Here is a 12055-nt window from a genome sequence, read left to right as displayed (position 1 = left end):
CGATTAATGTTTCACTTTTTACTGTCATTTCAAAAAATCACCACGACAAAACCGTTCAAGCTAACCAAAATCTGTTCGCAATTTAAGTTCCTCGATGTTTTTTCTTCATGTAGACAACGTTTGGTGTGTATAGTGTACTTTCCCTGTGAGGAGTATTCATTAATTCACAACTGTAAAATCTCAAAAATACACATTCAAATCAAAATAGCCGACTTCCTGTTGATCGTAGCTGATGACTGTGAATTAGAAAGTTGTCCGTCTTGAAAAGAACAATTTATGTACCAAGTTTGGTGTCTGTAGCTAAAACTAACCCCCCCACTTTTGACAAAAGGTGGCGCTATAGAGTGCCTCCTTCACGCCCTTTTAAAAGCTTTTGCCATTGTCTAGCTATCACTAATACTGATATGTGTTTTGAGTTTCATGTAAATCTGAGCTTGTTGTCTGCCTCAAACTCACCATAACAGAACATTCAAGTTTGACACGTTGCCATGGCAACACTATATCAGATATCAATATCCCCACAACAGATTTACATCGGCCGTGTTTTGTCATTATTCTGATGAAGTTTTAAGTAAATCGAGTAAAAATAAGATGCTGAATTCAAAGCATTTGGAAAATGACACACTTCCTGCTGCCAGTTGGTGGCGCTATAACGTTGACTCTTAATAGCCACATATATACAATCGGTATCATACAACGAACAAACCCATGAAGTTTGATCAAATTCAGGAAATGTATGTGGATGTTATTAGACATTTCCTGTTTCTCATTTCTCGCCATAAGTTCCATGCCTCGCCACGGGCAAACCGTTCGAGATATCAAAAATCCCCTCGCAATTTTTCATCCTCAATGTCTTGAGATCATGTTCACCGAGTTTCGTGGCGAACGGGTTGAAAACCTCAGAGGAGTATTTCAAATTCCACAGCATGCTTTTTTTAAACAGCCCTGAATAGCTGACTTCCTGTTGGGCGGAGCCTATGACATAAAGTGTGAAAGTTGTTCGGCTCAATGAGATCTATAAGTGTACCGAGTTTGATATAAATACATGCAAGTGTGTGTGAGCTATGGTTCAAGAATTCTGACTGTCTTCCAGGGGGCGCTGTAGAGCCCCTGTGCCACGCCCGGGTCCCAGCCTCTGCGGTGTCCTGATGGCCGCAGATTCCAATGTGTGTGCCAATTTTCAAGAGTTTTTGAGCATGTTAAGGCCCCCAAAACACCCCGGAAGGTTTAATAAAAAATAAAAATAATAATAACAAGAATAATCCTTAGAAGAACAATAGGGCTCTTCGCCCCTTCGGGCTTGAGCCCTAACAAGAATAATCCTTAGAAGAACAATAGGGCTCTTCGCCCCTTCGGGCTTGAGCCCTAATAATAATAATAATAAACGGAGCAATTCCAAGAGGGTCCTCACACCATCGGTGCTCGGGCCCTAATAATAATAATAATAATAATAATAATAATAATAATCTAATGCTGATTATGAGCCTTAGGAAAAAAAAACCTTATAGCAAACACCACTAATAATTAGACAAAAATTTTAATTTGTAAGATTTTTGTTTTTAAATACATTTCTTATCCTCACCAAGGCTGAATTATTTATTTCTTAAAAAAAAAAAAGGTACAAATATTGTGAAATATCATTACAATTTAAAATAACTGGTTTCTAGTTTAATATTTTGCCAAATGTAGTTTATGTCTGTAAAAAAGGGAGGATTTTCAGCCTCATTACTCCAGTCTTCAGTGTCACAGTGTCTTTTAGAAATCATTCTAATATGCTGATTTGCTGCTTTCTGATTAATATCAATGCTAAGAACAGTGCTGCTCAATATTTTTGTGGAAACAGTGATTCATTTTTGTTTTCTGGATTCTTTGAAGAATAGTAAAAGTTCAAAGGAACAGCATTTGTTTTAATAAGAAATCTTTTGTAACATGATAAATGTCTTTACTGCCAATTTTGATCAATTTAATACACCCTTGCTGAATAAAACAAGCTATATATATATCTATGTGCCAAGTATTGAGCGATACTGATTAAAATGTACTTACTATAGGTTTACGGATTGATTTACTAGTGTAATGTATAATTTACTATTATTACTATAGTAAATATTTGCAATGTTAAAGTATATATATATATATATATATATATATATATATATATATATATATATATACACACACGCTTCAGATCAAATATTAGAGGAGAAAAAAAAAACGCTGACTGGCTGCATTACATGTCAGTCAAATGATTACTTCCTGTCTAAAGGGGTGGTTCTTTGCCAGGATATGCTATAATGTGGACCAGACTTGATGCCTCCAGTCAAAGCCTGGTTACAATAGACAACATAGTGCTTAAAAACATCCTTTAGCCCTTACTATACAGCACTTCTACCCTTAGCTTACTGTGTAAATGTACATTAGGGGAAACTGATTGAAAACAGATAATTCTCTTGTTGACAGGACCCATCAATCTGAATAATGCGTACTAGATGACCAGTGACAGACATAATCAGGTCACTGTCACTTATTCCACTGATCTAATATCAGCCCCTTTAGTTCTGCATGGATACCTGTATTAAACAGTGTGTCTGAAGCATTTTTCCGCTGATGTTAATGTCTTCCTGGCGAACAACACAGAGTCATGTTTCAAGCACTCAGAGCGCTTTAGATGGATCTCTACCTCCATGGAGAACTAATGACACAATCTATCTGTCAGTAAATGTAATAACAGTAGGCTGTCACTCAGTACCGAGGTCCCGCCCCCTCCATGCCCCTCCACTCACCCTGCAGCCTTCCAGAGCTGTCAATAACACTTAAGACGAGGAGGAGTGGAGGGATTTTAAGAGGAGAAAGACAAATATCTCACTCAGCATGACACTGAGTGGTGGGTTTCCCCTCATGTACTGCATGACCAGATTAAACCTCAAGACAGCGTATATAATGGAGGAGTCAAGAACTACAGCAGCTCAGAATACAGGCCTCCAGGTTGACAGGAACATAAGTAAACGCCTCTGAGGCTGTTTATTCAAGACTGGAATGATAAAGGTTAAAGTTCTGTAACCTGAACATGGTAGTGTGCCTATCAACCACTTAGGCTTAAAGGATATAGTGAGAATTGATGTGGGGGGGGGGGGGTTGCTGTAGTCTGGGGTGCTTTGAAGGCAATATGAACTCATCTGTCAGGCGAAAAATATAAAAACAAATTTAAGCTTTAAATGAACCAAAGATTATTGTAATATTTTTACAAAAAAAATACTATGAGTCTTTCTCTGTCACTAATTCTGAAATGTTCTGGTAACTTCTGAATGGAAATTGTTTCAACACCATTTTTTCCGGTTTAATAGTAAAAAATAAAAATAAAATAGTAGATCTGTTGTTAACAAGTCACATGACTTAGTATTATTCATGACCGTTCATGCACAACTAATAATATAATCTAACTTTTTACAATACAATCCAACGATTAATAAAAAAATGTCCTGCTATAATAGTGTTAACAAAATTACTGACAAAAATCTTCATAAATTTATTTATTTATTTTATTTTTGTTTTTTTGAGTGCCCAGCATAACAATTCTTAAACACAATTAAAACATACTGTTAACAAAAATCAAATACGATAAACTAATGGGGCGGTCACACTGCACTTTTCTCTCCATTGACTGCCATTCATACGCATGCGAATGCATCAGACTGGAAACGCAAGCTCACGTGAAAAATTTCCCATTTCGCTGCGTTCTAAAGTTCAAGTTTGGTGAACTCTGACCTGCGAATTCGCATCACGTGAGGATGTGGGACCATACGTCACTGCGTGACCTCTCTGTACAGAAATTCAAAAATGAAGGAAGCAATAACTTATAAAACTTTAGCTGTAGCCGGCGTCCTATTTTATATAATATGTATTTAAAAGATTATGAAAATAAAATAAAAAAGAAGCTGCATAGTTCGCAGCGTCAGTGGAAACAGGAACAACTGAACAACTGAAATAATTTTGCACGTTTAAAGTCTAGTGTGACCGCCCCTCAACACTGCAAAATATCAACAGTTAAGGCTGGGTTTAGACACAAATTTCACAATTTGATTCAATTTTGATTCACAAGCATGGAATTCGATTTGACATCCAATTTGATTTACCTCAATATTGATTATTTTGGATATATATCAGCTACAATAGATGCCAAAAATCTCTCAACTAATGCTGTAAAATAAATAGTTGGTACTACATAATATTGAAGGGTAAAATTAACTGATTTGTATACAAATGCTTAAATAAATTAAGGATTTGTAATGCAAAATACACCATTAAATAATTATATTTGTACTCCAATTAATTTTTTGAAATATCAAGGTTACAAAAACTTGACAGATTTATTCAAACATTAATGAAACATTGAAGACCTGTAAAAATTATAATGAATATGTTACATGGTGCATATATTGAAAAAATGCTCCTTTCTAGAGTAAATTTTTCTAGCTAAGTAATGAATTTATGGTCATCGTATATGTTTTTTGTTTTTTTTTATGAAGTAAATGTGACGATAGGTGACATTGTTTACTAGCTGGTATATTGACGTCTTTCTGTGGTTAATACACAGATTGAGCGATTACATAAGAAATACAGATTTTGGTAAGTTGTACTCTTTCTGTTAACATACCTTCGGTTATTTATTCATGTTTATTTCATGCTGTAATCGGTATTAAATCAGAGGAGATGATCAGTTAATGAACACTTCCCACTGACACTTCTGTTGAAGTTGAGGGCAACGATCTGTCACTACACAATAAACGGCACCAAAATGTCATTAAACTCCTGAGGTCAACAGTGGCACCGGCGCCACCTCTTGCAGATTTTAATGATAACAGAGAAAATAACTTAAAATTCTCCATCATATTTGATTGTACATAATACAGCATTTAAATCTATAAAGGGTCTACTTTTATTTGTGCACACTCACGATATCAACAAAACATTGTGCTTTTGTGAAATAAAGAAAATAAACAGGGTGTGCTTTCAGCGGTCTCATTCTCTGTGTATATATGTCTAAAATGCGTCAAAATACTGGATATACACACATGAGAGACATATCTATAGAAAGCTTGAAGTGTCTACTTTTAAATGAAGTGAGTTATGTTCGAAAACAAATTATCTGTGATAAAGTAATCCGTATTAAATCAACACAATGCTCGGCCTTTCTCATCTAGAATCATTATGAAACATGTAGATAAATCTTGCTCGCATATTATTGTAGCACAGTCTGTGCTGAATACAAAGAAAAAAAAATTACATGTTGACTAATAGTATTTTAGCAGTAGCTGATATAAGCACAAATGTTAGGGCATGTTAAAACATCTCAAGGGTCCCTAAATCGAGATATTTTAACTAAACATGTTTACATGCACACTAATAATAATAATACTAATAAAAATGCATTATTTAAATAACATGTTAACCAGTCTACATTCAATCCGGTTACCTGACAATGCAAGAAAAGCATTCTTATTGTCACTTATTGTCTCCTCATTATCAACCATGTATCCAAATCTGAGAGATCTAGCTGTGATGTTAAACAAAGCATATAAATCCCCATAGGTCTCCAAAATGGGAGCACAAAACTTGTACAGACTCATATTCTTGAGTCGAGAAAGACTCTGAGTGTAGAAAGTAATGATGCTTTCTTGTCATATATGTAATATTACATGAACACATAATCAATATTGATTCGTTGCACAACTTTTGAGTATTTCAGCACAAAATATATAGTGACTGAAACTAAAAAACAGCACATGCAAATAAGCATCGCAATCACAGAGCAATTCCCCAGAAGACTACTCTGCAATCCCATGCAAACACAAATCTCTGCCCTTGAAGTTACAATCATTTAACCTCTAACCCTCATTTAAAGAGTTCTCAGACTGTCAACATGAACACACATGCTCGCCCAGCCTCTTCACCCACCTAAAACAGCATATATTTTATTTTCTTCCCAAGCCACAGGAGTGCGTGAATAATGTTCCCAGCAGAAAGCCTGTTTTTTTAAGTTTGATGCTGATGTCCTGCTTTGAAGCCTGTTTTCTCATAGACAAGTCAGCGACACCTTAACTAGACGTGACATATTTTTGCTGAAATGGGGTCCCCAACAGGGCACTGCTTATTAATAGACATTTTTCACTTCAGCCAGTGCATTCCTCAAACACAAAGCCTCACTTTGAAGACAAGATGGATCGCAGCAGATCACTTAACATATCTGACATGTGGGAGACAGATTGTACTTCGTAGGAGCAAATATGTGAATGTAATCTTTTGAGTATAGGAAAATAATGGATTGCACACTTACAGTAGATTTCACATGATTTCGCATGCATGTTCGATTGAGGTCTGTAAACATTCTGTGATTCTGTGAAATGACACAATAAACAGGTCACTTTTGCAGACAGTGATGTTAATAATACTGTAATAATACAGTAATAACAGTCTTGTCACAACATCGCCGTCTGTCTGTCAACAGAGTTTCTGTTAGTCAAGGATTTCAGCTTAACCTCTGGCCTCGCTCTTTGATGAGCTCACAAGGGTTTGTTCACCGTATCTCTCAACTAGTCTTTATTAAGAACATTAAAACATTTCAAACCTCAAGGCTTTTCAAGAAAAAAGGTGCCATTTTGAGGCTTAATTTAATGAGATATTTTTTTTTCCCCCAAGATAAATATGAATGACACAACGACTCATCTGAAATAAATTAATTTATATATATATATATATATATATATATATATATATATATATATATATATATATATATATATATATATATATATATAGTACCACTTAAAAATAAAATAAAATAGTCTTAAGTTTTAATTATATTTTATATGTAAAATAACTTAAAATGCATTAAAATAAATAAATTGGAATATTTAATTATTGCAAACGTATTACTTGGTTACATTTAATGTGAAGTTTTTTATATATATATTATAAGTGTGGGGAATAGAGACATGACAAGTGGGGCCTGACAAACGGGAGGCAATTTGGTATTTTTTGTGACTGTCTCTATTAATTCCTTTATTTATTGTTCATACACTCAAAACAAAACAATGACACATTCAAATGTAAGCCTTACTTAAAACTATGGCTGGTAAATAATTAAATAGCAATATATATGTCAGTATCTAGATTTTTTTCAATAACGGCAGTATGATTTTTAAACACATTTCCGATATTTCAATATTCATTAACACTGTTTCCCACATTATTTCTGCATTGATTTAGTTGTGGTGGTTGACTTCATTGAATAAACACAAGCACTGCACATTTCAAAAAATCAAAACACTGTGTGCGTGTTTTATATGAACGTATCTTTGAAGGGAACCAACTGTCTTCAGAAAATGTTTAGATGGCATTTTCATTTTATCGGAAAAAGTACATGAGCGCAGTGCTGCTTGTAAAAAGCCATTACTGGGAAAACCACGGTTTCTGCTGCTCCAAAAACGCCTCCTGCTGGCAGAGAATGAATTAGCATTTTCAGTAAATCTGTCTCCAATAACATGTGTTTATTGTTGCTCCCTCTTATTTTCTGTTTTCTGCAGTAACTCTTAGCACTTTTCATATTCTTTATCCTGACTGATGCACCTTAGTTCAACTTAAAGCCTAGTTTATTACCATCTTGTTGGGGTAATAACGATTGGGCACAGGTGAGGCTCGAAAGCCTTCCTAACCTCCAAAGTGGGAAATGGCAGAAAAAGTTTGAGAGAAACACTGCTGTACAGTTACATTTAGCTACACCGATTTAAATTTTCACGTTTGAAATCAATAAATTTTTAGATTAATAATTGAAGCCACAGAAAGAAAGAAAAAAAAATCACCAACTCTACAATGAGCTACACATTTCATGGCAGTCACAAGAAGAGTTCATTTCTACAGTCAGTGCAGTCTGTGTCATAAAATGAATCCTTTGAACTTGCCATGGCCGGAACAAAATATGTAAATAAATGTAAAACACATAATCTTTATTTATCAGACCCACGCCAGACAGATGGATCAGCCCACCTGGGAATCCTGCCGGCTCTCCAGATGTCCAATCTGTTCTGATCTGCAGGCCAAATCCAGTGTCTGCCTAAAACATAGAAAAAAAAGAACCTAAATTAATATTTTTCTTCATCAATCAATGGGAGATTTTTTTGCAAACAAACCAAAACAGCAGCACTACGGTAAAGATGGCCAAAATTGGAAAAGATAACAGCTCTCTTTACTTTACAGATCAAATACTGTATTTTAAAACAAATAAGTTTGGCGCCAATGCCCTTCGGTCATGACAAATGCAAGAATAGTATAAGTTTGATCACGAATACCCATCCTGATGCAATGCAAGGAAAGGCAGCATGTTTGAAATGAAAGCTATAGCAAAGCACACAACTAACATTTCAGTCTGTTATCACACACAGACCTGGAATTTAGAGCTAAAGCCACACTTTTTAATGATATTTTTATCAGTTTTGTCTTTATGGCTGAAGATTCTAAAATGTTCTTATTTGTTCCATGACTAAAAATACCTAGCATAGATCGACACTGTGGTGAGAAAATAATGATAGAGTGAACTATTCCTTTCCGGTATATGTTTATGTTTTGTAGATCTGCTTTACAGCTTGAAGTGATAATTGTTCATGATTGTTCATAAGTTCATAATTGACTATTTTAAACAATTTTATTTTCCTGTTTATTAATGCGAAGCCGCTTTGAAACAATCTGCATTGTATAAAGCGATATATAAATAAATGTGACTTGACTTGAATGTGCCTTTATGTGTAGACTATAAACAATTGTTTACTAAAATTATTTGTAGATATGACCCTTACGAATTTCTTTTCATTGCCGTAACCTAATTTTTATTTAGGTGTATTAAATGATTTGTTTGACTTTTGAAAACTTTGTTTACCAATCTGATGTTTCCATTTTGTACAAGCAGTTGTGAAATTTCAGAAAACAATCATGTTTCTACATCATTCATTAATTTAAGTATAATTTTAAACTGTGTTATGCATTATGAAGCCAATGTTTTCCTTTACGCCAAAATGTTTTGAAACAGTAGAAGTCTGAGTGTCCTTTCTGGCTCTGAAGTTTTTCAAAGTCCTTTTGTGGCTTCCAAACCCCATGTCTCTGGCCTATACTTATGCAAGAAAATGAAGTTGAACACTTGGCCCCTCCTAAATCTGTAAACTACAATTAAGCTATATTCCAAGTTTATTTCCAAACGCCATCCTTGTTCCAGACCATGTGAGAGGCTCGAGTCTAAAATTATAACACTTTGGGTCAGGCAGCCTTAGGGTCAGCCAATTCCTCATCATCTTTCCTTCTACACCGGTCTTGGAGTCTGAGAAGTGGTTAAACATACTTGTGTCATCTGTCACAGACAGACACACTCAAGAACTTAAAAAAATACATATATACAGATGATGTGGTTGCATCCGGTATCTCTCCATACTTAAAAATGTCTTGGGTTTTGACTGACAGACATGCTATTGGGAATCAGTCACCGTGTCATTTCACAGAAATGTTGTCTTTCCAATGGCGGCCCATTTTCAAAAAGGAGAAAATAAGATTTACATCTGAAAGGAAAGAAAGGGAGTGTGAGGCCTTCATCGCTGTGGTTGTAGAGGACAGTTGTGTGAAGGTGAAGCGTACATGTGGTCTCACAGTCACACTGTGTGGTACTGTAAATCATATAGATTTCCAAAATATATGTTTTCTGGCTATGGCTAGGTTTTTAGATGTACATATACTTTAATTAAACACACACATACATAGGCGGAGTTGGGGGGGGGGGTGATCGACGATTACTCTTGAAAAATTTAAAGATGAAGTAGGCTACGAAAGAAAAATTTCCAAACTTTTTCATTCTACTGCAGTTTGCACTCACGCTGTTTCTCAGATATGAGTATAATCTGGGTCCAATTTTCAGTGGCACAGGAGGACATTTTGTTATACTACTCTTTACTGTCTTTTGCACGCAAAAGACAATTTCTGCATGTAAGTATTATGCCAAATAAAAGCAGAAAATCGTGCTAGATGCACTTTCTTGATATTAGATTAACTTCATGACAGTGTTTTACATTCAAGTTGAAGTGAAAAGAACTTTGAAATGCAATAAAGTGTTTTTTTAAAGCTGCTTGTAAAACATTTGCAGCAGATCCTTTCAATCTTAAGGTATTTAGAACAGAGCAACATAAAAATCTGAAAATATATGCAGCTATACAATTATAGGACAAAATTTTGCATATGTGTCATTATATATATATATATATATATATATATATATATATATATATATATATATATATATATATATATATATTTTTTTTTTTTTTTTTTTTTTTTTTTTTTTTTTTTTGTCTTTTATATATATATTTTTTTTTCTTTTTTTTTTATTGTACAGAATTATAAAATTAAATGCAAAGTATAATCGGACCCGTTTTAGGCTTTTCCTTATTTTTATATTTAAGACATCCATCAATTATGGTGATGCAAGAAACGTCCTGCAGCATCCACTCTCCACACAAACAATTGGATATGCATCTAACAGCACACATTTTTATAAATTCCTCTCATTGCGAAGCAAACAGTTTTGAACAAAAAGCTTTGAACAACAGTCTCGCTTCGTTGTCTTCTGTTGTTTGGGCGTATTCAAACCACGCGCTTCAATGAAACATTAGAATCTGAATAGAGCGTTCATCACGGGGGCGTGGTCACATTAGAAGATAATGAAGGGAGATGTGAAAAATGGACATCGCGTTGTTTTCATATGGATTACTTTACCACAGAATATTTGTTTTCGGCAGCAGTTTAAAAGTAGACATGTCAGGCTTTCTATAGATATATCTTTCATGTCTCTTCGTTGAGTATACACTGAGTTAAAGTTCATGTTAATGACGTGTTTCTAAATGAAGATCAGCGCAGACAAAGGCTGCAGACAGCACACCTTGTTTGTTATCTTTATTTTATAAATGCACAAAGTTTTGTTGTTATTAAGTCAGTATACAAAAAAAGTAGACCCATTACAGATTCGATTGATGTATTGCTCTTCTCTGTACGATCAAAACTGAAACTGTAATTTAAGTTATTTTGCGGTTATCAGGAGAAAATGCCTCATGACGTGTATACACGTTAATCGACTCCAGAGGGTTAGAGACATCAGCAGTGGAGTGTGTCACTACAAAGAGCTCTAGATTGACCAAGTGGATGCTGCTGTGAGGGCTTGCATGAGTGTCGTACAAGGATTTAACCAGGCATTTTTTGCTAAGGGGGTCTCACATCTCTACACTTGAGGACACATGTAAGGTGCTGAAACCACACAGAACCTTTACTGATTCCCTGGCTGCAGAGACATGTATCACAATCTCATCCCTGAGGCCTGTCCTTCAGCATCTGACTGAATCCATCCTGGCAGAGAAGGATGATGACAGCAGTCTGGTGAGGAGCATGAAACATGCAATCTACAAGAACTTACAAGAGTGGTATGAGGATTTCCAATATGGCTAATGGTGAGTAGGCCACTACCACAAATTTCTCCAACCTCACTTTATTCATAGTCTTATATCATTATTACTCATCATGACTGATTGTGTTTTATGAGCTCTGTTAATACTTAATTTTTAGAGCAGCATCTCACGCAGGAGTCTTCTGACAATGTAGGTAGCACTTGTACTCTCTCACAGGATTCTTTTGCCAGAGGAGAATGTGAAGATGAGGGGACCAGTGTCTCTTACGTGAGGCCCCAAAAGGCTTGGCTGGTATTCTCAAAATGATAACAATGAAAAAACAGGAGAACAAAAAAACAGCAGACATGGTAAAATGTATGCCATCATTTCAAGAAGTTTCTGCATACACAGCCTTGCCCACTATTTCTGTGGATAAAGACCCACTGCAGTGGTGGAAAGACAATGAGGAGGATTTTCCAAAGTTGGCAAAACTGGCACAGAAAATCCTTTGCATTACAGCCACCAGTGTTGCATAGGAAAGAATTTTCAGTTCTTCAGGAAACATTCAGACAGTGTTTTCGCTCCAG

The 12055-nt window shown here is 35.2% G+C and overlaps 1 protein-coding gene across 2 annotated transcripts in view; it reads right to left on the bottom strand.

Moving 5' to 3' along the window:
- LOC113043559 (uncharacterized) overlaps positions 1–12055 on the bottom strand; it is a 265905-nt gene that overhangs the window by 104852 nt on the left and 148998 nt on the right. For both annotated transcript variants that reach the window (XM_026203012.1, XM_026203013.1), the window contains one exon: positions 8044–8110. The gene's annotated coding sequence lies outside the window, so the exon portion shown is untranslated. The remainder of the gene's footprint in view (positions 1–8043; positions 8111–12055) is intronic.

This window comes from Carassius auratus, chromosome 25 (genome assembly GCF_003368295.1).
Source record: "Carassius auratus strain Wakin chromosome 25, ASM336829v1, whole genome shotgun sequence".
NCBI classification, from domain to species: domain Eukaryota; kingdom Metazoa; phylum Chordata; class Actinopteri; order Cypriniformes; family Cyprinidae; genus Carassius; species Carassius auratus.
The sequence above is the reverse complement of the archived record's forward strand: the minus strand, read 5'-3'. Positions and strand labels throughout refer to the sequence as shown.